The sequence below is a fragment of the Bombyx mori genome, chromosome 23 (assembly GCF_030269925.1).
Source record: "Bombyx mori chromosome 23, ASM3026992v2".
Taxonomy (NCBI): Eukaryota; Metazoa; Arthropoda; class Insecta; order Lepidoptera; family Bombycidae; genus Bombyx; species Bombyx mori.
The window spans coordinates 1,392,383-1,418,838 of NC_085129.1; the positions used below are offsets into that span (position 1 = coordinate 1,392,383).

At 39.7% G+C, this 26,456-nt stretch overlaps 1 protein-coding gene across 1 annotated transcript in view; it reads right to left on the reverse strand.

Annotated features, from left to right (window-relative positions):
- Positions 1-26,456, reverse strand: part of LOC101743882 (uncharacterized) — a 253,724-nt gene that overhangs the window by 84,842 nt on the left and 142,426 nt on the right. The gene's annotated exons all lie outside the window — the stretch shown is intronic.

Consider the following 26,456-nt stretch of genomic DNA (forward strand, 5'->3'; position numbering starts at 1 on the left):
TGTAAACTGTTTTTTGAATGTGATATTCAAATACTAATTGATATTTATAGTTCTAATACACACAAGCCATTTTCTTTACCGGATTATCCTGGTAAATTGAATTTATCACTCTATTTATTCAACTACATTTAGTGAGATATTGAGATATTATTCACCGGGAAAGTTAGTCGTGAACATTTGTTAAGTACGTATTTCATTAGGAGAATTAGTAACTGCCTGCGGGATTCAAATACCAGCACAGTCGCATCGCTTGATACGAATGCACTGCGCGTCTTATCCTTTAGGCCACGATGACTTCAAAGATCCTTTGATGTGCAATAGTGTGATTTATTAAAATCGATTATCAAAAGACATAAGTCTTAGAATACAATCCACAAACTGCTAAATGTACATATGCATATAGCTATAGTAAATACAGTTAAAGACGTAATGCTAATGAAAAAATATAGTAACATTGAGAATTTTTAACTTATCTCCCCGATGGATTTGAGGGCAATACAGATATCCAATCTACGAACAGATTTAAAAACAGGTGAAAACCCTACATCAAAGCTGTTTATACCACACAACAGAACTCAGCTCCCCAATAAACAAATTCTTATTCAGATATTTCGATAAAGGAATATTTCTATCGCAAGGGTTCAAGGAGACGTCGCGTCACAAATATTCGGGGTAGTTGATTAATGGGAATGCGCTAACGATTATTACGAGTATAGACCGTGAGATTACTGGGGATCTTTGCAGTACTGGAAAAGAGATGTTGTTACCCGAGCGCTATGACATGTCCTTCTTCAAACGAGGCTTATGGAGAGTAGTAAGCGGTAGGCAGCGGCTTGGCTCTGCCCCTGGCATTGCTGAAGTCCATGGGCGACGGTAACCACTCACCATCAGGTGGGCCGTATGCCCGTCTGCCTACAAAGGCAATAAAAAAATAAAAAAACATGCGTAGTGGATGCGGAACTAACAATTTTTGGTGAGATAATTAAATAGTTACAGACATACATTCAGTAGTAGATTTTTTTATAGTTTTTTATGGTGCTGTAGCTGGTAGCACAAAGACCATTCGAGCTTCAGCATGATGGTAAGCGAGCACGAGCTCAGCCAGGAAACTCCAAGTTAATCTATGTCAATTCAAAGGTCTATGAATATTTATCTATATAATTAGATAAAAATGAATTGCTGTTCGTAGTGTTCGTTAGTCTCGCTAAAACTCGAGAACGGCTGGACCGATTTGGCTAATTTTGGTCTTAAATTATTTGTGAAAGCCCAGAAAAGGTTTAAAAGGTAGACAAATATGAAAATGCTCGGAATTAAATAAAAATAACAATTTTGTTTTTCCCTTGATGTGTCCCCCGTCGACCGGATTCCTTTTGTTTGATTTTAAGTTTACTTTATACAAAAGCTTAGTTCTTTTATTTATCGATTGAGGCACTACGAAGTCTGCCGGGTCAGCTAGTCATCAATATCAATTTCGAAATTTCAAGTTTGATCTATAGGTGGGTTAGTGTGATTCGCCTTATCAAAAAACGCCTCACATCCAGAGACATCCTCATAACGCTCAAGATCCAAATTTAAAACGACGTTGAAATCCTAAAGACAACAAAATATACCTAAGAACAATTTTATTTGTCGCTTGATATAAATTGAAAATTCCAGCGTTTACACGAAACGGGTCAAGAGCTACACGCACGGGCATACTGTTTTGTCTTCATAAAGTGTTCGCTCGTCGAGGTACCCTCGTCGCATTCATTACTGCCCTCTCACGAGCCCTCCAGACCTTTTACATATATAAAGACGCAGCTCAAGAGACACACTACGTACATAACTACGATTTAAGCTGAATTTTCCTTGAAAATTAACTGCTTAAACACTTTTATTTATTTCAAACGAATAGTATATTTTTTATTCGTCAGTGGGTTTTTTTTTATTGCTTAGGTAGGTGAAAGAGCTGACACCCCACCTGGTGTTAAGTGGTTACTGGAGCCCATGGACATCTACAACATAAATGCGCCACCCACCTTGAGATATATAAGTTATAAGGTCTCACTAGAGTTACAAAGGCTGCCCCACCCTTCAAACTGAAACGCAATATTGCTTTCCGGCACAAATAGGCGGGGTGGTGGTATCTACCCGTGCGAACTCACAAGAGGTCTTACCACCAGTAATTACGCAAATAACAATTTTGCGGGTTACATTTTTATTACACGATGTTATTCCTTCACCGTGGAAGTCAATCGTGAACATTTGTTGAGTACGTATTTCATTAGCAAAATTGGTACCCGCCTGAGATTCGAACACCACTGCCTCGTTCAACGCGAATGCAACGGGCATCTTATCCATTCGGGCACGACGACTTCAAACTAATTAACTACATTTAAATAGAGTTTTAAATCAATCAGCTTAATTTAGCACATACGATCTTTTGACACTTGTAACAAAGAACTATAACATAAGTTAGAAACACGCTTTCTTCGTTAGTAATTAATTGTGTTGGTCCCAAACAGGACAATAAATCTACTGTCTCCGAGTCTGGTTACTTACATACATCCAAACACCTACGCGACATCAAGATGGGTTTTCTCATGTAACTTACTGGTTTTAAGAGGAAGTACCTAGTGATGAAAGTTTTACAGTTTGTCATTGGATTTTTTTATATATGTAATAGCTGACCCGGCAGACTTCGTAGTGCCTCAATCGATAAATAAAATACCTAAACTTTGTATAACTAAACTTAAAACAAAAGAAATCCGTCCGACACATCAAAGGAAAAACAAAATTGTTATTTTTATTTAATTCCGAGCATTTTCATATTTATCTACCTTTTAAACCTTCTCTGGACTTCCACAAATAATTTAAGACCAAAATTAGCCAAATCGGTCCAGCGGTTCTCGAGTTTAAGCGAGACTAACGAAAAGCAATTCATTTATACCTATAGTATAATAATATATATAGATATTAGGCTTAGGTGTTTGGATGTTTTGCTTCGGGATGTACCTGTGGAGAGTCTGCGGAAGAGAGCCACATCCGAAATGCGGGCCACCAATGCGGACACCCTTACAATGACGCTCAGCACACACTCCAAGCGTGCCCGCGTTGAAAGCACCAGCGGAGAAACCTCGTCGCGGTACTAGAGCAGGATCCTATGCTATGGTAAAGGACCGGAGTTTGTGGGAGCCCATGGCTATGTTCTGCGACTTGGTGGGGATCCCTCTTTGGCTTCTCAGCGCATTAGGCGGGGTGGGCGGCGCGGCCGAGAAGTCACCGTAGGAGCTATCGGGTGCCAGGTGCGGGGACGCCCGGTACTCAACTGTCGGTCCAGTGGTGAGGCGGTGCAAGGTGGCTCCTAGGTGCCGCCCACAGTGTGCCTCTCGAAACGACGTCCTTCGAGGTTTTCCGGGGGATGAAATCGCGCTGTATCATCAGGACGGTTACCGGCGTGCACTGCTGTACCATAGGTATCATGTAGCCGGTGTGGTGGAGCTCGGTGGGGTTTAGTCGTTAGTTGGTTTTGCGAGCTCACCTTGCGCGCCTTTTACAATAGTCTCCTGCGAGAAATTGGGAGAGGTGGAGGACCGAGGTCCTCATCGATTTATCATATCAGATCGCGATCAGCATCACTCCGGTTTGAGCCCCGTGAGCTCACCTACTAGTTAAGGTTACGCTGAAATAGCCTCTCAACGTTATCGGCTTAGGTAGGAAAAAAAAACCATGTCAGTTTTGTGTTCGAATTATTCAAAGTTGCGTACGATGTTCGAAATAAGACCACAGGAATTAAACATGGTTCCATATTGCATTGTCATATCCAAAGAAAGATCCGAAAACAGATGGTAGGTTTGGCATTCATGCTCTACTAGTGTGACAGGAAAGAAAAAATATCAACAGTTCATTGAACCTGCAAAGCTGTGACGCTAAGTACAAAGGCCAACAAAGCTAAAAATATCACACATTAGATGCTTTCGGTTTCATCTTCATGATTGACATCATGTTTTTTTTTTCGTTCTTACACACAATTCGTGAGGTAGAATGCAAAGCGTATTAAAATCTTTGTAGGCTAGGAGGCAGGCAATGACAGTACTGCTACGCGCTGGGGTTCGGGATAAATAAATTTTCCACCAAAGTACAACTATAAACTGTATTTAAGACACAAAACACTTAACAAACACTTTAAAATTCTCAATTCACTTCTTCCGCTTCGCTTCAGGTGATCCGTTCGCTGTTTCGCTTCGAGTAATTACTAACTGCCTTCGTCACATCTCTGCAACGTTTTTATATTCGATACGATATCTCTAGAATTATCGAGAACATTCCTGACAAGTCAAGTATTTTCGATATGCGTTTCCGCTGACAACAGATGGCGTTGTACTTCTCGAGCGTTCTAGGTGTTACTAGATCCTTAGATATTCGTTCGACTATTCGGCGATAAATGGCGTTACTCTTACCGGCATAACAATACAATTAACTTCACGATGACGGAAAATCATTGTGTAAATAATATCCGAAAAAAATACTTGTTGAAGGATGTATTGTGAGTGTAACTGGATAGGTACCACTGTCCCGCCTATTTCTACCACTACTCAGTCACGCTCGCAGACTCGAGTCGATTTCCATCAATTCGTTTACTTTTTGTTCACTTATTTGACAATCAAGCCTTAAATAAAAATTTATGTAGTTTAAAACTAAACAAACACGCTCGCCGAGGTTAGAATGAAATTCTTTTTTTTTTTTATCTTCTCGATCCTTCTCCTTGGTTCAATTTCCTCATTGCTGAGGATCGTAACTCCGCTGCTGCATCATTGTCCCAGGTACCGTCCCTTCATTAAGAATTCCAACATCCTATCGATACTGGTCAGGATATTAGAGCGAACTTATAAATTATTGTACGGTCATCTTTTTTTTTTTCTACCTAAGCTGATGGTCTAGTGAGAACATGTCGAGAGGCTCACGAATCACCTCCACAATGAGCGAATAATATCGCGCAGTAAAAACCAAACCCACAAAAACTAATATTTCCGCCTATTTCTGCCGTGAAGCAAGCAGTAATGCGTTTCGGTTTAAAGGGCGTGGCAGCCGCTGTAACTATACTTGAGACCTTAGAACTTATATCTCAAGGTGAAAGGCATATTTACGTTGTAGAAGTCTATGGGATCCAGTAACCGCTTAACACCAGGTAGACTGTAAGCTCATCCACCCATCTAAGCAATAAAAATAATAATAATAGTATAATATACATAAATGCTGATATTTTGAGGCCACTCGCATTCTATGTTCCCTGTTTCTGCGACGATGTTTTCACATTGTTTTTTAAATATGGCCTTTATTACAATACAATTAATGAAGACTACATACGCATATCTCAAGTCGACTTGTTGTTGTTGTGTCTACAAACTTCTGTAATCAAAATAACACGAGACTGCGAGCTCGGCTGGTTATAATTAACTACAGTAATTAAAAAGCTAACTGGAGAACGAATATAGTCAAGCCAGACCATAAGTTAATCAAATATTAAATAGGTAAATAATATTAAAAATGTAAAATAATTATGAATTTTGTGTTTTAATAGTAATTAAAACTAGTGGTCCCGCGGTTGTCGAAATTGGACTATAATTAATTGAAATGTTATATTTAAACATTATTATGATTCTATTGTCAAACATTATTATACTTTTTTAATATATGTAATCACAGATTTCACCAAAACTACACTAAAGATAAATAATATTAAATACAAACAATATTAATATATTCTCAATTTGACCACAACATACTTTAAGCAATAATAAAAGTTTGACAATCGACAATAAACAAAGAGTATATTTATATGCATGTGTTGTGTCAAATACATGGTAGTGTATGTAATGTTTTATTTATTTATTGATTTAATGTTTTTTATGCATTTTTTTTTAAATATTAGCATTCTACACTCCTTCTCTATAAGTATGTGAAAGTTTATAATCCTCCGTCCGCGCAATTTTCGTAAAAAGAGGTAAAAAGTTTTTGCTTCACGTATTAATATTTAGATTTAAAATGCTCATAATTATGACTGATGCGTCGCGCTAACCATCCAACAAAATCGAAAACTCAAGAAATAAAAATAGCCAGACGCAAGTTACCATTATTATTTAGCGCCTCCTACCACGATATTCACTTTTAATGAGTTTCTTATGTTTCAGCCGGAGCGGACATGATCAGGGCCGTTTTAAGACTGCAGGTAAGATGTCAGAAGAAGAAAAAAATGTCTACCATCTTTTTAGAAAGATATTAGAATAAGATGAATTTGTCTATCCTTTAGAAAGAGTCAGTCTATTCGTAATGGTGCTCGGAACAGCATTAAGATATCGGAAACTCATTAAAAGTTAAAATCGTTGTTAAATAAACAGCAGCGAAAGTTTAAAACAATCTGGTACAAATATTGCTACTGCAGAAATAATGATACAAACTGAAATCTGCTGACAGCATCAACTATCAGATACAATCGTAAATCAAAGAGCGCGGCGGCTTAAAAACAGTTCAGTGAGGAATTTACAGATAATACAATTCACAGAAGAATCACAAAAGTAAACATAAACGTACTCGAAATTATCGTGGTAGAACCTCTTGTGAGTCCGCGTGGGTAGGTACCACCACCCTACCTATTGCTGCCGTGAAGCAGTAATGCGTTTCGGCTTGAAGGGTGGGGCAGCCGTTCTAACTATACTTGAGACCTTAGAACTTACATCTCAAGGTGGGTGGCACATTGACGTCGTAGATGTCTATAAGCTCCAGTAACCACTTAACACCAGGTGGAATGTGAGCTCGTCCACCCATCTAAGCAATAAAACAAAAAAAAATTGCCGGTTTAGTTTCCTGTGACGAATCAGCAATGTAAAACTACGGTGCGCCACCCGATGCTAATTGCATTCCATCGCGTGCAATACAAAAGCATCAATAAAGGTTTTTTTTTTTTTTTGGATAACTATTTATCCTTTCGGGCCAGGTATCACCGGCTCCCGTGACTTTTACCTTGAATTTGCTCAGACGTGAAAGACTAAGACGCAGTGATCTGTGTAAAATCTAGCTCTCGGCGCGGCGGGCGTCGCAAAGAACACGAGTAATAAGTTCAGTGTAGTTACGAGACACCACTCAAATTACTTAAATGGATTACCACGTTTGAACTTTCTTTGAAAAGGTTTTGACGGGGTAAACATTATGAATTTTTAACGTACACATGTATATTAGGCTTTATATAAATAGAAATTAGAAGAACAGAGGCAGTGTGCTAACCTCTCGAATGTAAATTTGATATATAATGTACAGAATACTCACCATTACCCATAGTTGCCAGTTTGAGACAAAGGCTTTAGGTCGCTCTTTCTATCAGACGTCCACTGCTGGACATAGGCTTCCCCCAATGCTCGCCACAAAGATCGGTCCTGCGCTGCCTGCATCCAGTGGATCCCCGCGAACATCAATAAGTCGTCCATCTTGTGGTAGGCCTACCCACGCTATGGCTTTAGGTATCACAAAGTAAACGCCGTTACCCGCCTTGTGGCATGAGGCCGAAGATTTAAATGTATTTTAACGGCTGTACCACCCTTGGATCGACCAAATAAAGGCAGCTTTAAAAGGTCCCGTTAACGGGTGCAGAAGAAGGGCCGCAGTACACGAGGAATGGCGACGTCTGGTGAAGCGCACCACCACCCAAAGTGATGACCACGACCACTGCCAAGATTGCATACAACTGAAAAGAACCACCCTTCAAACCTAATGAGTGAATCGCAGAAATATCCTTATACATCAAGTCGAACTATAAAGTAAGTAAGTGGTGATCCTAGTCTTAATATAAGGCTAAAAGAATATAATTATTGTTTAGTCGTCGGTCCTTGATATGTGTAAATTCACTAATCAATCGATCGACTTTAAGTTAGAAAAAAGAAATCCGTTACATACATTATAAGCTAATAAATAATATTGTCTCAAAAACAGTTTATAACGCACGCATATACTGGTGGTAGGACCTCTTGTGAGTCCGCGCGGATGGGTACCACCACCCTGCCTATTTCTGCCGTGAAGCAGTAATGCGTTGCGGTTTGAAGGGTGGGGCAGCCGTTGTAACTATACTTGAGACCTTAGAACTTGTATCTCAAGGTGGGTGGCGCATTTACGTTGTGGATGTCTATGGGCTCCAGTAACCACTTAACACCAGATGGGCTGTGAGCTCGTCCACCCATCTAAGCAATAAAAAAAAAAAAAAAAAAATACACTAAAACACATTTATATTTATGTTCGTATAACAAATTATAAACTAGTTTCATAGCATGGTATTTTAAAAGCCTTAAATCTCAAACAAGCTCAAGGCATTGATATTCCGGTACCTACCTTTGTACAGAACCCGAAATTCTCATTTCTACAAGACCAAGTAATTTGCAAACCAAGACCGGTCTTCAGCTTAATCCTGCTTAAGACAGCATTTCATAATCCAACCGAACGATAAAATTATGATAATAAACTTTTCTAAACTCTGCGAACAACTGACAAACTCTCAAGACTTCGGAAAATATTGACTAACAATTAGAATGAAGAAAAAGCTCCTTTTTCACAAAAGCTACAGTAAAAGCTCAATTACGACACGATAAGGTACTCTGAGTGACAATACGATTCTGAGATAAAGGTGTACGAGTGTCTGATATTGTCAGCTTAGTGTCGGGTCGCAGTATCAGCGATTTTGCTTAAGCGAAAACTAATCAGTTTTCAATTGCATTGAATTTTTTTTATAGCTTATATGTGTGGACGAACTCATGGCCCACCTGGTGTTAAGTGGTAGCCGGAGCCCATAGACATCTACAACGTAAATGCCGCCATCCTCGAGACACGAGTTGTAACGTCCTCAGTTTTAACAGTACAACGGCTGTCCCACTTTTCAAACCGAAATGCATTACTGGTACTGGTGGTATGGTACCCGTGCGGATTCACAAGATGTCCTACCATCAGTAAATACTAGACTGTACTAGAATCTATTGATGGTATATTCTGTTGGTGTATTCTATTGGTATACCGTGTTCGGAGCTCATTCGTGTAGATTCCACCGTCATGCTTATACGGCGTTGGCAACATTGAGGTCAAGGTGCCTTCGCATTCAAAGCCGTTTTAAATCAACCGCAGGTGGGCTGAAAGATCTTCCCCCCATCAAAGTTATCGGTGTCAAGAACTGCAAGGAGAAAGTCCTGAACAGAGCAATCTGGAGAGACATACTGGACCAGGCCAAGGCCCAACCTGGGCTGTAAGGCCTAAGATGATGATGTACATAGTTTACATATCGCAGCTTCTAGACTTAGCACGTAGCGCTATGGTTACAACTTCGTAGGTTTTTCGGCTACCAGACCACAGCATGAATGTTGTCTCCCTCTGCATTGGAATAAGCATTAGTTACCCTTCAAACTAGATAGCATTATTACTTGATGGTCATTGGCCTTGCAAGCTCAAAATACCACCAGAAAATATCTCCTTTAGCATTCAAATCATCTTCAATTTTACAATTGAACTCAAAATATTACGTAAATAAATTACGATAACGATCACAATTTATAAATTATATTAAATCTATACAAATAAAATATTTGTTTTGGAACACAAATAACATAATCGGATTCAGAAAGAAGTGTATTATTGTAGAGGAGTAGTATTAGTATTGTTATATAATAATATTATTACTTATTATTAAGTAATTAAATGCAAAGCAAAGCATAGCAAAGCGTGGCCTATTTTACCCAGTCAGTACATAATGAAATTACAATCTTACTAGAAGAAAAAGGCAGAAGAAAAAGGTCAGCATCACTAAGCACACTGATCACAAATATATAGCACTGTTACTGTGCGCAGCATAATTTCACACCGACACTATATTTTCTATTCACATAGTCCAAAAGCCCACACTAGTAAGGGTACTATTAAAATTATTTCCAAAACTGTTCGATCTTGAATCCAAGAACAATAGAAATTATACATATATAATTAAGGCAGTATATTCTCGCTGAAACACGAACCAAACCTTTACCTATCGAAATACAGAGAAACAACTACGGACGAGCTTTAGCTGTAAGCTCTGTACCAAGTTTATCCTGACATTAATTATTGAAGTTGCGGTTTGTGAATAGAAGGTTCTGTTTCTCTGCTATGTTTCAAAATAGCATATTCGTATCATTTGCTAGTTGAGATATTACAAAATAGTACAATGAGAATATTGTGTAAGAATATAGCAAGAATTTATTTATGATTTAACCAATATTGTTTTAGATGCCATTAAAAGTCATAAATGACCACAGTCTTGGATTAGCTTAGAGTCGATGAGCAGGTGAAGACTTTGGCTCTTTTTTAATACACTTTTATTAGTTTCAGATGTATGTATGTTAAGTATATATGTTTGTAACGGAATCTTTGAACATGATTTTGACCCCCTTCAAAATATCGGATTAACTCGAAATTTGGTATACTTATTAAGGACCGATGACAATTCAATATTAAAAAATGAAATAGAATAGAAATTCAACTAAAAAATGAAAATTCACTTTTTAGTTGAATTTCAATTTTAACTTTTTACTTTTATACCGTCCATGACAGAAGATTGATCAGTTTCACAAATAAGTTGCGTGCCAAAATTTTTCCTTGCACGCACGAGAGGAATATTTAGTTTACCTTCCTATATTCTTAGAACGCTGCGATATGTCTTCGTTGTCTTCGGGTTTCTACTCTGCTTATTGCGTATATCTGTGCGCGTTGTATAAGCACTACAGACTTTGCACTTGTATTTTTTTGGCATGACAAATCAATCGTATTTTAAATATACAAAAATACATAAATTCCTATAGACACAGAAAAAAAAATATTAAAAAAAAAAACTCACTGACTGAGAAACACATTTGCGACTTGCTAGTATCAACATTTGTTTTGAGGTCTCTACTTTTAAAAATACTAGTCATACTCAACCCACTTTGCTGTCCGATCTTTGATCCGCTCACTACCAAACTTCAAAGAATTACCCGACAGGTCAATTTGAAGATTTCCTGGAATTTTAATTGAAATCGGAGTCTATAGAGAGCATATTCGTCACTTCTACTTTTATATATTACCAGCTGACACGGCAGACTTCGTAGTGCCTCAATCGATTAATAAAAGACCTAAACTTTTGTAACAAATAAACTTAAAACGAACAAAAGGAATCTGTCCGACGGAGGACACATCAAAGGAAAAACAAAATTGTTATTTTTCTTTAATTCCGAGCATTTTTATATTTATCTACCTTTTGAAACCTTCTGTGGACTTTTACCAATAATTCAAAACCAAAATTACCCAAATCGGTCCAGCCGTTCTCGAGTTTTAGCGAGACTAACGAACAGCAATTCATTTTTATATATATAGAGAGATGTGGTATATATTGTTCTTATTTACATTATATTCCTCAGTACCCAAGTATTTGAGTCATAAGTTAGTATCGGTATCGGTAAAGCTTCATAAAGGAAAATTTGGATATTTCGTGACAAAATTTTGGAACAGAAATTTTTAAGCTGGCCGAAGTGGCATTTATTCGCCGACAACATTCTTTTAACTATTCTAATTTATAAATTTTATATGTAAAACATATTAATCAACCAAACAATATTTTAAATCAATCAATTCATCAATGTTTCCGACTAAACTGATTTAAAAAACAATCTAAGAAAAACATTCTCCCTTTTCTCATCCGAACGTCTAAATCACAAATTATTAACTTTGTAACCTAAACCCTACCAACGCTACTATACTATATTGAGTCTCGGCTGTGGTTTGCTAACTTGAAACTTAGTCTTCGTTAAGTAACTTAAGTGTTGAGAGTGAGCTAAATGGCATTTTGAAGCGACCAGTTTCGAAGTTTTCATAAACTATAGTTCGTTGAGTTGAGATGTGAGGATGAAACTCAAAACCTATTCTACGCTTAAATTATATTACTCAAGTTGTTTTAGATATTTCGGCACACGACAACGGCCATTGAACCCAATACCAAGCAATTGGTCGTTTGTAACAGAAAGTCGTCGTGAGATATAATCAACCCTCAGATACAGCCCACTGAGTTTCTCGCCGGATCTTCTCAGTGGGCTTGTCAAAAAATACGTTGTTGTTTTTAAATAATCTCAGAAATTATTAATATTTAAATTAAACAATTTCACATTAGAAATCTGGAAAAACCAGAGCTATCTAGTACAGTCGACAAGCAAGGATTCTGCTTCAAAACAAATCTTACTCGTAATCGAAATAAATTTAAATTTTCATTCGCTCAACAACTACTCCGAAACCTAACACATTTCTCAAGCAAAAACTTTTCCTGAATACGTACAAGTTGAGCAGTTCTTAGGTAAAGAAGCTGGGTCGTGCATTCACGACGCTTTCAGCTAGACAAAGAAGCCACCGGGAGCTTAATAGGTTTCTTTCAACTTGAGAAGTGAACATTGCCAAAGGAATTTTCAGCCTAGGGCTTTGATGCCATAGTTTGGCCTTTTAATAGACTTTTAGTGTTTTTTAAAGTAGCTATCGAAGTTTTCACAACTAAATTTAAGCATTCAGCAACTTTTATCTTTTTTTATTGCTTAGATGAGTGGATATCACAGCCCACCTGGTGTTAAGTGGTAGCCAGAGCCCATAGACATCTACAACGTAAATGCCGCCACCCACCTCGAGATATGAGTTCTAAAGTCTCAGTATAGTTATAACGGCTGCCCCACCCTTCAAACCGAAACGCATTATTGCTTCACCGCAGAAATAAGCGGGGTGGTGGTACCTACCCGTGTGGAATCACAAGAGGTCCTACCACCGGTAAATCATCATTCATTCCATTTCATTCATTTACCGTATATTTCCTCCGCTTCGCAGCTTTAGACACCTTCGGACAAGGTCATGGTGAGTCGTTGTGATCCAGACTCATCATTGCTTTGTGCTTTGCATTCCGGCAGTAATAGGCAATTTCTACTTGTGCTTGCTCCAAATATTGTTTTTTTTATTGCCATTGTAGGCCGACGAGCATACTGTCCACCTGATGGTAAGTGGTCACCGTCGCTCATGGACGTCAGCAATACCAGGGACAGAGCCAAGCCGCTGCCTACCATTATTTAGCGTTCATCTTGATATTATTCATTAATAATTATTTTTTATTAAATACCCGAATATCTAAACGTTACATAAAAAAACAATCATGTTTTAATCCATTAATAGCATTTTACGACATCAACGCGAAACTCTAGAGAACTAAAATGAAATTTTATGTCTTGAATTTACTGAATTTAAATTGTTAAAATTGTTGGTTTTTTTCATAAGCCGCTTGCTTACACTGGCTCCACACCTCACATCGCGCCATGGGTAATTAAACATCTTGAATACTTGATTTACAACCGTAAAGGGAATTTTATTCCATTTTCATGAATAACAAAGGTAATTCTTTTTTCCCTTGCCTTTTCTGAACTTTTCATTAGTTCAAAAAAGTTAGTTTTCCATTTTTCGTGTTACTTAAAAAGTTTTTGAACAATATTTTTTCACGATTCGTCCATGTCGATCATACAAATTCCTATAGCTCGCTATATACAAAAGGATGGGTTTGGGTTTTCGAGGGATTCAGGCTTCGCTGTAATAAAGCATTTTATTTCAGCTTTCGTCTCAGAGCTTTATTAATCGATTTCAATTGTTACATCACATAAAGCATTTTGTTTTTATTTTATTTTTATTGCTTAATTGGGTTGACGAGCTCACAACCCACCTGGTGTTAAATGGTTACTGGAGCCCGTACACATCTACAACGTACATGCCACCTTGAGATATGAGTTCTAAGTTCTCGATAAAGTTACAACGGCTGCCCCACCTTTCAAACCGAAGCGCATTACTGCTTCACGGCAGAAATAAACAGGGTGTTGGTTCTTACCAGTACCGACTTACAAAAGGTCCTACCACCAGTAATTTCCGAGAGGGCCGCTCAACGGTAGACGCGATCCTTCGCGTGCGGGCCCTCTCGGAGGAGGCCGTCTCCAGGGGTGGGGTGGCTTTGGCGGTGTCGCTCGATATCGCCAATGCGTTTAACACCCTGCCCTGGTCCGTGATAGGGGGGGCGCTGGAACGACATAGAGTGCCCCCCTACCTTCGCCGGCTGGTGGGTTCCTACTTAGAGGACAGATCGGTCACGTGTACCGGACATGGTGGGATCCTGCACCGGTTCCCGGTCGTGCGCGGTGTTCCACAGGGGTCGGTGCTCGGCCCCCTTTTGTGGAATATCGGGTATGACTGGGTGCTGAGAGGTGCCCTCCTCCCGGGCCTGAGCGTAATATGTTACGCGGACGACACGTTGGTCGTGGCCCAGGGGGGGAGTTTTGCTGAGTCTGCCCGTCTTGCTACGGCTGGGGTGGCGCATGTCGTCGGCAAAATTAGGAGATTGGGCCTCGACGTGGCGCTCAGTAAATCCGAGGCCATGTGGTTCCACAGGCCCCGGAGAGTGCCACCTGTCGATGCCCATATCGTGGTTGGAGGCGTCCGTATCGGGGTCGGGGTGCAGTTGAAGTACCTCGGCCTCATTCTGGACAGTCGTTGGACCTTCCGTGCTCACTTTCAGAACCTGGTCCCTCGTTTGTTGGGGGTGGCCGGCGCGCTAAGCCGGCTTCTGCCCAACGTCGGGGGGCCTGACCAGGTGACGCGCCGTCTCTATACGGGGGTGGTGCGATCAATGGCCCTATACGGGGCGCCCGTGTGGGGCCAGTCCCTGGCCGTGGGGGTGGCGAAGCTGCTGCAACGGCCGCAACGCACCATCGCGGTCAGGGTCATCCGTGGTTATCGCACCATCTCCTTTGAGGCGGCGTGTGTACTGGCTGGGACGCCGCCTTGGGTTCTGGAAGCGGAGGCGCTCGCCGCTGACTATAGGTGGCGGGCTGAACTTCGTGCCCGGGGCGTGGCGCGTCCCAGCCCCAGTGTGGTCAGAGCACGGAGGGCCCAATCTCGGCGGTCCGTGCTGGAGTCATGGTCCAGACGGCTGGCTGATCCTTCGGCTGGTCGTAGGACCGTCGAGGCGATTCGCCCGGTCCTTGTGGATTGGGTGAATCGTGACAGAGGACGCCTCACTTTCCGGCTTACGCAGGTGCTCACTGGGCATGGTTGTTTCGGTGAGTTCCTGCACCGGATCACAGCCGAGCCGACGGCAGAGTGCCACCATTGTGGTTGCGACTTGGACACGGCAGAGCATACGCTCGTCGCCTGCCCCGCATGGGAGGGGTGGCGCCGTGTCCTCGTCGCAAAAATAGGAACCGACTTGTCGTTGCCGAGTGTTGTGGCATCCATGCTCGGCGACGACGAGTCGTGGAAGGCGATGCTCGACTTCTGCGAGTGCACCATCTCGCAGAAGGAGGCGGCGGGGCGCGTGAGAGACGCACAATCCCGCCGCCGTCGAGCGGGGGCCAGGGAGGCGGATCTCGCCCAAGCCCTGGCCCTCTAAGTGTTTCGGGTCCCCCTCACATGTCGGTCTGGGGACCGGCGAGGGGGGCCTAAGAAGACGACGTGCAAGCTGCTCTGCACGCGTTTTACGCAAGAGCATCCGGGTGATGGAAGGCCGGCTATCCTCGACCCACGCTGGTTCTGGCCCAGCGGGGTATTCCGTAGGGTAACCCACTCTAACCGGCGCCATCTAGGCGGGCTTCGGACAGTCTGCCGACCGAGAGGGCTGGTGGTCGTGGCGCCGACGACCGCCAGTCCGGCGTCCCGAGGGGGAGGGTGATGGGAGAGATGTGCTCCGCACTAAACGCTTCACTTTCCCCCCTTTGCCTTGTCATGAGTTCTGTCTCATGCGAGGTTTGGACGTTGGTTGTTGAGCGACAGGAGGTTTTAGTCAGTTCGACTCTGACATACCCCGCCCAGTATCCCCAGAAAAGGGCGGAAGTCCGGCGATTTCCTCCTGACCAAAAAAAAAAAAAAAAAAACCACCAGTAATTACGCAAATTATAATTTTGCAAGCATTTCAGTAAACTCAATAATCCTCTCCATTATAATGCACTCTTAGTCAGTCACCACCTATCAAATTTGTATCTGGCAATAATGGCAACCGGCTTATTGGCAATTAATCTCTTCTCATTCAGACACTTCATTAGTGGGACACTAACGCTCCCGGACATCCGGTGACAAATTAAATTCGCTTGTTACTTGAACTTCACTATGCCACGTACTAACTACCGTACACAAAAGGTAATTGAAATCGATAATTGTAATATTTGGTTAATTTTTGTGTTAATGAACTATTTAGATTTGATTTTTAATTGTAAAATCGATTTTTTTGTTATAGGAATTGAAACTGAAAATGGACCATACAAACATAATGACAACTAAACACATTATTCTTATTCATGTTTCATGACTCGTTTTTTTAAACAGTAAATAGTATGGATATATACATAGTTTTTTAGCTTCAAATTCAATTTTATAAACATCAAATTCGATTTTGTAAATATAAAACATGTTAGAACAGGTTAGATTTTTTTTTATTATTCTTTTTAACAAAACTAAAAACAAAAAAAAAGAAGAAATCGCAAAAACTAATACATGATAATTAAATGTCCCTAAGTCATGTATTTTGATATTGAGATATGAGTTCTAATGTCTCAGTTTTTAAAGTACAACGGCTGCCCCACCCTTCAAACCGAAACGTATAGCTGCTTCACGGCAGAAATAGGCGGGGCGGTGGTGCCTACCCGTGCGGACTCACAAGACGTCCTACCACCAGTTTTGGTCCACAGTAAAAAGGTTGTTTTAGTTAAAAATTAACTAAATTAAAGATAGAAGACATTGTTTTTCGGTTCAAATACAAAACAAAGAAAAGACCAAGTGGTTCTTACAAGATTGCGGATTGGACACACAAATTCAACTCACATACATCTTATTACCAAAACAGATAAAAACAAATGTAAGTGTGGTTTGGATCAAACTGTGGTACACTTGTTAGTTGAATGTAAAGCATATGACATAGAAAGACAATTTTGTAAACTCCCTGATAATTTAACAGACTGTCTGACTCAAGATGGGTATAAGCAGACCCTTAGTTTTTTAAATTTGTATAATTTAGTATGATGTTGAAGTCAATGTAACTTATAATGATACTGTAAACTGTGGTCGTTAATGACCCTAGATGTTAAAAAGCGACCTTAAATAAATAAATTAAAAAAAAAGATACCTACAGAAGAAACATCCCATTTTCTATATTTCGCGATAACTAACTTAACTGTTTAGAGATTTCGTACTAAAAGGGATTTTATTCGGTAAAAGGTCGTCCCGTTCTCCGATACGGTAGAATTGATTTTGTTTAACCCTCACGATACAGAATAAGGAAATACGAGTAACCGAATTACACGACTTCTAATACGTTAAAAGGAAAAGTCGTGCGCAAATCGTCACCGATATCGTAACGATTTCATACAATTCATGGCAGCGTTTTTTTTTTTATTCCTTAGATGGATGGACGAGCTCACAGCCCACCTGGTTTTAAGTGGTTACTGGAGGCCATAGACATCTACGACTTAAATGCGCCACCCACCTTGAGATATAAGTTCTAAGGTCTCAAGTATAGTTACGACGACTGCCCCGCCCTTCGAACCGAAACGCATTACTGCTTCTCGGCAGAAATAGGCAGGGCGGTGGTACCTACCCGTGCGGACTCACAAGAGGTCCTACCACCAGTAGTGTGTAATGAAATTACGGTAATGAAATAAATTCTTTTAGAAAATTCACTAACATCCACTTTATAGTTTAGACGAAACACGAGGAATTTAATTTTTTTTTGTAGTCAAAGTTAGGCTCGCGACAAATCTGACCACAGCTATCAGTGATATTAGAAAACGTAAAACTCTCATTGAACTCCTCTGTGCGACCATTTTCCGCAATGCTGAGGGTCGTGACCTTTACGGAGCATTTTGTTAGGACTATGTTCCTCCATTCCTTCCTGTCCTCCGCGCTGTATGTAGATAGCGACATTGACGCTGGAGTCCAGTGTCGTTTTAATCTGATTTGAACAGCGCATGGGACTACGCCCCCTGGGCTTCTTTCCTTCCGCTTTGCCGGTGATAAGTAGTCTTCCGAGATTGAACTACGTATAAAATATAAAAGTTATCTATACTTCTATATTCTTCTTTCACTACACCGCTTTAGTACTACTACCCTCTGAGACTTAAGTTCCAAGTTTGAAATATTTTAATTAGGCCTGTCCCATGATTCGAATCGGAATGAGTAATCGCGTCATGACAATATGAGCACCCGACACCCTATAAACAATAAATGTGATCACAGTATTTTGTGTCCTTAGTGCGATTTATATAACGTTCTCGATAGCGTAAAAGTTAACTCAAGTTTGTATTCAGGTGGAACAGCGCCCCTAGCGGTAAACCTAGGCAAACATTCCAACTCCATACAAATTTGAGTTAACTTTTACGCTATCGAAAACGTTAAAAAACTCGCCCTAAGCACGTTGGTGTAATTCCCAGTGGAAGCTTCAGCCCGTACTGCCGTGAATCACCTAGTCGTTTAATCCAATAGCCACGGGAAGAGCTGGTGCGATTTTAGGTGACCACACCTTATACTACCAATTTTTTACTGGTGGTAGGACCACTTGTGAGTCCGCGCGAGCAGGTACCACAACCTTATCTATTTCTGCCACGAAGCAGTAATGCGTTTCGGTTTGTAGGGTGCGGCAGCCGTTGTAAACTATACTTGATACCTTAGAACTTATATCTCAAGGTGGGTGGCGCATTTACGTTGTAGATGTCTATGGGCTCCAGTAACCACTTAACACCAGGTGGACTGTGAGCTCGTCCACCCATCTAAGCAATAAAAAATAACTTATTTTTATATTCCTGGCGTATGGTATGATCGCTGTAGCCGTCTTAAATATACACTGTGTACTGAGCACCATTCTCAATTCATTTGTGAGTCAGTAAGGTCGGAATTATCTTCGTCGGAACACCAATATGTTTGCAAATCGTTCAGGGACCCGATCTGTACGTCCCATTACAAGATATTCAATACAGATTACACGGGGAACAAATCTGCTAATTCTTTTTTACAGTTTTATGACTTCTTTGTGTGTTCTTTGCTTGTTCAAACTTGAAATTAAATTGATTCTAAAGATATTACGTTTGAAATTGTGAGTTTGAATTCTGTACTTTCTAAAACAAAGAAGATGTATAGTGACGTGGGACTCTGGATAGGAACAAAGTTCCTTAATATAAAAATATTAATTTTAAGTTCTATTCGAGGTATAACGAAAATAATTATTCTGTTATATATTTTTTATTATGATTCTTTATTGATAAAAAAAAACTACTTTACAAAGTAATCAACTATATTTTATTCACAATGATTTATAAAAAATATATAATAAAAATATGTTATTTTTTGTACGTTATTACAAAGTTAAGTCGTACACTGTGTGCATTACTAATAAAAATCTTACGCTACGGACGTTTTTTCCCGGTTAGGGTATCCTTCCGCATCGTCCCATAAGGAACTTAGTTCCAAAAGAACTAAACAGTATTTATAATAATAAACTTTGCTGGGCTAAAAATTATATCGACCAGTATATTACTAGGTACCTAGAGGAACCAAGTTAGAGTTTAGTTGCAATAAAAACAAATCTATAGGTAAAAATTCATGTGTATTTATTCATTTGTTATGGCAAGTACAATCTAAAGACCCTATTCTGTCTTAACGTTCAACGGCCCATAAACATCAAGCCACGAGAACAGCTCTTTCGCGCCTTAAGTGCTCCCCGGGGAATCGCGAAAATTTACGCCCCATTTATCTCACATACACATATTGAGTAATATTAGAAGCATTTAAATGTTTACATATCGCACGTAGAGAAAGGGGACGAAAGAAAGAGACCAATGGATAAGTTTGTCCCTATATAAGCTACTTTTGGTCATTTGACTATTAAGAGTCACTGAAAAGGGTCTATCTATTTTTTAATTAAAATCGAAATCTAAAAATTTCGAAATGTGTAGTAATGTGGTTTTCTTCATTTTTCATCCCTAAATCAAATTTCTCATGTAATAGGAAATGCTGTGTATAAGAGAAACGACCTAGCTCACTTTATCTCTCTCTCCAAGGTCGAATGGTTTGCGAGAAGCTCTGTCTATTTTCTCACTCTCACTCGTTCTATTCTTTATGATCTCGCTAGTTCGTTCTGTATCTTTTCTCTCTAGCTGTAACGAATCTGTCGCGACATAAAGTTTGCTCTCAACGCGCCTAAAGAAGTTTCACTTCAAAATCATAAGAAAGCAAGTGAATGAAACTGGTGGTAGGACCTCTTGTGAGTCCGCACGGGTAGGTACTATCACCTTGCCTATTTCTGCCGTGAAGCAGTAAGCCGTTTCGGTTTGAAGGGTGGGGCAGCCGTTGTAACTATACTGAGACCTTAGAACTCATATCTCAAGGTGGGTAGCGGCGTTTACGTTGTAGATGTCTATGGGCTCCAGTAACCACTTAACACCAGGTGGGCTGTGAGCTCATCCACCTATCTAAGCAATAAAAATATAAAAAATAAAATTAAAACATTTCTATTCACAAACGTCAATCAAAAACAGTTATAGATCGCAATAAGATCACACACACTTCTTAAACTGTTCGGGTAATGTATAATAAAAAATTAAATTTTGGTTTTTTTTTTTAATTTTGGAAACCTGGCCACCCTGGAAAACCTAGCGTCTTTCTGATGTCCCTAATGACCCAACACGAATACCCATCGCAATTGTTCAATCGAATTCTTTGTATTTGAACTTTGATCCCTGGCTGCGGTATTCGGGATCTGAATGTGAATTGTTTTTGTCTCGAATATGTTTTCCGGTACCGATAACATATAAGAGAATCTTTGGCGGAAATCGACCTTGCTCTTTTTATTTATTTGTAACAATAAATAATCGGACACAATTGACAGATTACCATCTTGGCCTAAAGCTAAGATATTCTGAGCTGTGGGTAGCAGAAACTGATGCTTAGTTTACGTACGTCTAAATATTTTCATGGCCGTTGTAAGCTGACGGGTATGCCCTCATGATGGTGAGTGACTCAGGAACATCAGTAACTTACTGGTGGTAGGACGTCTTGTGAGTCCGCAAGGGTAGGTACCACCACCCTGCCTATTTCTGCCGTGAAGCAGTAATGCGTTTCAGCTTGAAGGGTGGGGCAGCCCTTGTAACTATATTAAAACCTTAGAGCCTATATCTCAATGTAAGTAGCGGTATTTACGTTGTAGATGTCTATGGACTCCGGTAACCACCGGATACCAGGTGGGCCGTCACCTCGTCTACGTCGTATTTATAAAATGTCATTGTATTGCAGGTGAAGCCGCGGGCGCAGCTAGTCACCAATAAATTCGGTAAATTTCAAATTACATTAAACAGTATTCATTCTAATCCCATTTCCCATATATGTATTATAATTGATAATTATTAGCGCCATCCCTTCGCGCCGCAAATAGCTCGTAATTCATAACAACCCATGGGTGGATCTACGATTTATTAACTTATTTCCTTGGTGTTGTAAATCAATTTTGATTGGCTACAAAAGCGGATATGTGCGGTTTTAAACGTAAAATAGAAATTTCGATTTATACTTTGGTAATGTATATTCGATTAAAATAAAGATGTAACTGCAGAATTACAGCGATTTTACAATATCCATTATTTTAGAAACAATAACGAAATGATTTCTTTTATTATATGTGCCAGTGAACGAGCTTACGGATCACCTGGTGAGAAGCGTTTTTTGAAACTCATAGACAACAAAACATGCCGCCATCCTGAATCACGAAGTCTAAGCCTCAAGCCGTAATTCATTACTGCTTCACGATAGAAATAGGTAGTAGACTGTTTTTTTTTCCATTCCATTTATACCAAGAACAGGTGAGAGTGAAGTATCTATTTATCCCTCTATCACGTGACTACTTCGAAACAGAAAAAGGCTTACAATAACGGCCTAAAGCCAGTTAGCATTCAGTTAACTTAATGTCAATGAAAAAAAAAACTCTAATATTCCTGATTCGCACTACACCTAGTCCCAAATAAGACCGCATACAATAATGAGATATTTGTATTACGTGTCAACTCATAACACGATGATGTCACGTGACACGAATAATGAGCACGCACGTGACGCTATTCGAGCTTTTAGGGGCAATTTAGTGAAATGATTTTCCGTTGTTAAACGTTGTTAGCGCAAATTCATATGACATGTGTAATAAAGCGTTAATTGTGTGCAGTATGTTAATACTGTATTTGCGCAGGTGATTACGAAGTCAGACAATCGCAACAATAACAAATATCAAACAGCTTCGTTAGCTTGTGTGTCACGGAGCAGTCACTCGTATTTTATTAGGAAACTGTATCCAGAGTATATGGCGGTAATATTATACATATATGAACTAACTTTAGCATCAAATGAGTTTATTCGCCTCTATACCTATATAATTCACAGTGGACACGATTTGAATACCGCAGGTGCCATGTTCTGGTCGCACGAGTCGGTAGAGACGCGTCTCTACCTAGCTCTATAGCGCGACAGCGACGAGTGCGCTTGCAGAGACAGGTGATAAGGCTTAAGAGAGAGCGCTATTCTCTCTCTGCTTCGACCAGTTGCCGCTGACATTGGAACTGGTATAGGGATCGCGTCCAAATACCGGACAACTAAGCGTTTTGGTCCCCATCCATCAGCTGCGAAGCAGCGAGACCCAAGAAGATAGCAGTGTTATTTTTCGGTCGGAAGAATGAGAATGATGCAAATCACTTCAATTGAGACTTCAAACTCTTACCTAGATATGGATGGACGGTAGCCTGATTTCCAGTAACCACCAAGTGGATCGTAAATTCTCTGACCGATCGAGGCAATAAAAATACCGTCGATTTCTAGAAGACTATGTCACCCTCGCAGTTTTCTCCGACATGTCTCTCGCAAAACATTATCATTATTATACTCGTTGCTGCTTATCACCAGAACCATAATCAAGTAAAACATTAGTTTGTGGGCAGTAATGTGACTGATTTAGATTCGCATCACAATATAACGAGGTAAATACTTGGAAGTTTTGAAGGTGAATCTATCGGTACCTCTTTGGCAGGTAATACATACAAATTGACACTTGTATTGACTTATAAAAATGGCTAACCTTTTAACATCTTCGAACGTATTCGGAGAAAAACCTTCACGGAAACAGTAAAAAGTTGAGAAACCTTTTTTGTATAACAAAATACCCCATCAATAAACTCGGGATCACATAGGAAATTCGAAAACGGTCATGTGAAAAATCATGAAGGGAGCTATTAAATTCTCGTCGAAAAGTTATTGGAGTTTTATTGTGAAATGAAAAAGTCCGAAACAAGTATTTATTGAAAAAGCTCTTCGGTTTTGCGAGAGTGGAAATAAACAATAGCTCAAAGGTGTTTCGATTTTTATTAGCTTATGGGAGCAGAAGTGCAGACAACTTAGGCGGTATACGGAACATACACAACACAATAGATAAGCGAATATATTATGCTATGATAGCTTAGAGCCTGCAATCTACCCAATAAAGGCATGCATTCTCATTCTTTATTGCTTTGATTGGCGAACAAGTTCAAAATCCACCTGGTATTAAGTGGTTACTAAGTGGCGACCCACTGAGAGGATCCGGCAAGGGACTCAATTGTTTTTTTTTCCCTGCCAAATGCAATGGTCTAGAGAGACCATATCAGCGTCACCGGGCTAGTAAGTGAGCTCACGGGGCTCAAACCTGACGGGTTCGACAAGAACGATGACCGGAACTTAGTGAGCAGTATCTCTAGATTAGTTCTCTCGTCGACTACGACGAAGAGTTCAACGAGGATGAGCAAATCAATACAATCTCACGGCTCAACCAATGTGAAAAATGCCTATATACATTGCAAAGCAAATTATGCCATTCGTCTTAAATCATGAAGCTCCATGGCATTTCACAGCTTTTGGGCCAACCTCTAAACTGAAACCCATGACTGCTTTGGGCAAAAATTTACAATATAATATGTACCCCTGTATGACAATTACACTCGGCCGCTAGTAATTACTTTTTTTGTGAATTCACATAACACGAGGTTTTTTGATTCACTATGTCGATAAATATTATATAATACTTTAAATGAATGTGGAAATACTTTCCAAGATAGAACAAAATCATATAGAAACTTTGTGGGGACCAAAACCTTAAAAGAATTACAGCCCCCCAAGAACGATAAAATCGTCTGTGAACATATCTAAGAGATACTTTTCTTAGGAAATTGGTTTTCGTTCTCTGAGGCTATATACAAGTGCTTCGGGAATCTTATGGTTATGGTGCCGATGACTCACGAGATACGACTTCTTGAGACAACAGCTTTAATCGCACGTCTGATAGATAAATTTATATGTAGGATTGGTAAGAACGGAACGTATGAAAAGAGTGTGGAACGGAGCGTTAAGAAGTTAGTGAGAGAAAACGGAAAGAAAGCAAGAAAAGAATGACAGACAGAATGACACAGAGGGAAGGAAGATGGCAAAGACGGTTAAAAAAACGAGTAAGGTGTAATAAAAGTGTTAATTAATTTTTAATTATTATTATAACGCCTCGATCCTAAAAGAACTAAATATCTCTCAAAGGTTGTCGTCAACAGTACAATCCAGGATTCTTCGATATTTTGGACACATATCGCAGCGGCCAGCAGAGTCTATCGAGAAACTTGTTGTTCGGGGTAGGGTCAATGATAAGAGATCTCGTGGACGAATTCCCGTGCGCTAGACTGATCAGGTGAAATACCTTACTGAAACCCCACTTAACGAGTGCGTGCGCCAAGCCTCAGTTCGTAAACTATAAAAAAACATCTGTCAAAGCTTTAACAAACAAAAATTCGACATGACCACGACTGCTCTGCCAGGAGCAACCGACTATGATAATGATGATAACAGAAGGATTTGAAACAGTGGAAGTTTTGTTTTATGCATATATAACTATATATGTCGCATCCGGAAACGACAAACGAAACGAACGAGCCACCTTGTAAATGTGAGCCGCAACTACTCGTCAAACATCGGCTCACTTCGGGTGCTTCGGTGTGCTTCGGCAGAGTCGAAGTGTCGTCGCTCGGGTTGAATCAAATCACAATAATTGCCTGACTTAGGAAGAGTGTCATTGTTTCGTGCTGTCCAATCTCTTTGTACATAATTGTCTACCTCTACTGTCCCAAAACTCTCTTTACCTACTTAATACAATTGTACTCTCGTAAAACGTGAATATAATTTCTCCATCACAATTATTCTAAGTGCGTATAAATTATACCCCTCCTTTACCTTTACGATTGCAAAAACGAGCGTTTCTCTTTGATCATCGAATTATTTTCTGTAATGTAGAAAAATTCGCTCACACATCTTCCATCTTCGTATTTCTTTTTCAATCAAACAGTCACTTGTAATTGAATCGTTTGATGTTTATGGAAAAACATTTTTGCAATAGTAGGATAACCTTTAATAAAATATTTTTCGAAAATTCGATCTCAAATCAGCATCAACCACGCTAAAAATAATCATAGTGATACAAAAACAGAAATCATAATAAAAGTCATTAATATCTATCTCTATTTATGTATTTTTTTCTTTCATATCACAAACCGCAGACAGGCGACGTATTTTCCCGCCAGTCGCCATTTGCTCGCGTAATTAAACGTCAGTCCGCCATTTTGTTCGTGCCATAAACATGCTCAATAACGTGGATATTCTTTCAGATTTTTGTGAAAAAACGTTTTATCGTATAAACTAATTTTATTGCCCTGTGGATAATAATGCAAATCGCTTCATAATTGAACTTCTAGTGTGCTATACCTACCACAAAATAAACTGTCTGAGATTAGATTGACTTTAATCTATTATTTAAAAATTGCAAGCATACTATGACCGTTTTTTAATTCTTTTGTATCTACAAAGTAGAAGTTAACCCAATAATAAATTTGGTTTAGGCGAACCACGTAATGATTTTTAAGAGAGAAGAAGCAGAAGATATTCCTTGCTTGAAAATGAAGTCGGAGAACTCAGGTGTGTTGAAGAACAATCATCCACCTTTCAAAATGGAAAGAGTGAATCGAAGCACATCTTCGTCGTTTTAAAGCCATTGGGGACCAGATGAACACTACAACTTACAGAAAAATGTCGTTTATTGTATTCTCTGCGTTCTGGAAGAAATAAAAATCCAACGCTTAGAACGAGACGTTGTTACCGTATCGTAGCTCGTTTCAGTTCACGGGACGTATATGCGAGAGAGTATGAATATTTAAAAAAGTTTTGTATTTTTTTCTCGTCGCCCATCTGAACCTGGACGTGTTATGTTGACAAATTGAAGTAACAGTAATGACTTTGAAGCGATATTCGAAACGAATAATTTCGTTTATCATTGCTACCTACATTTCACGATT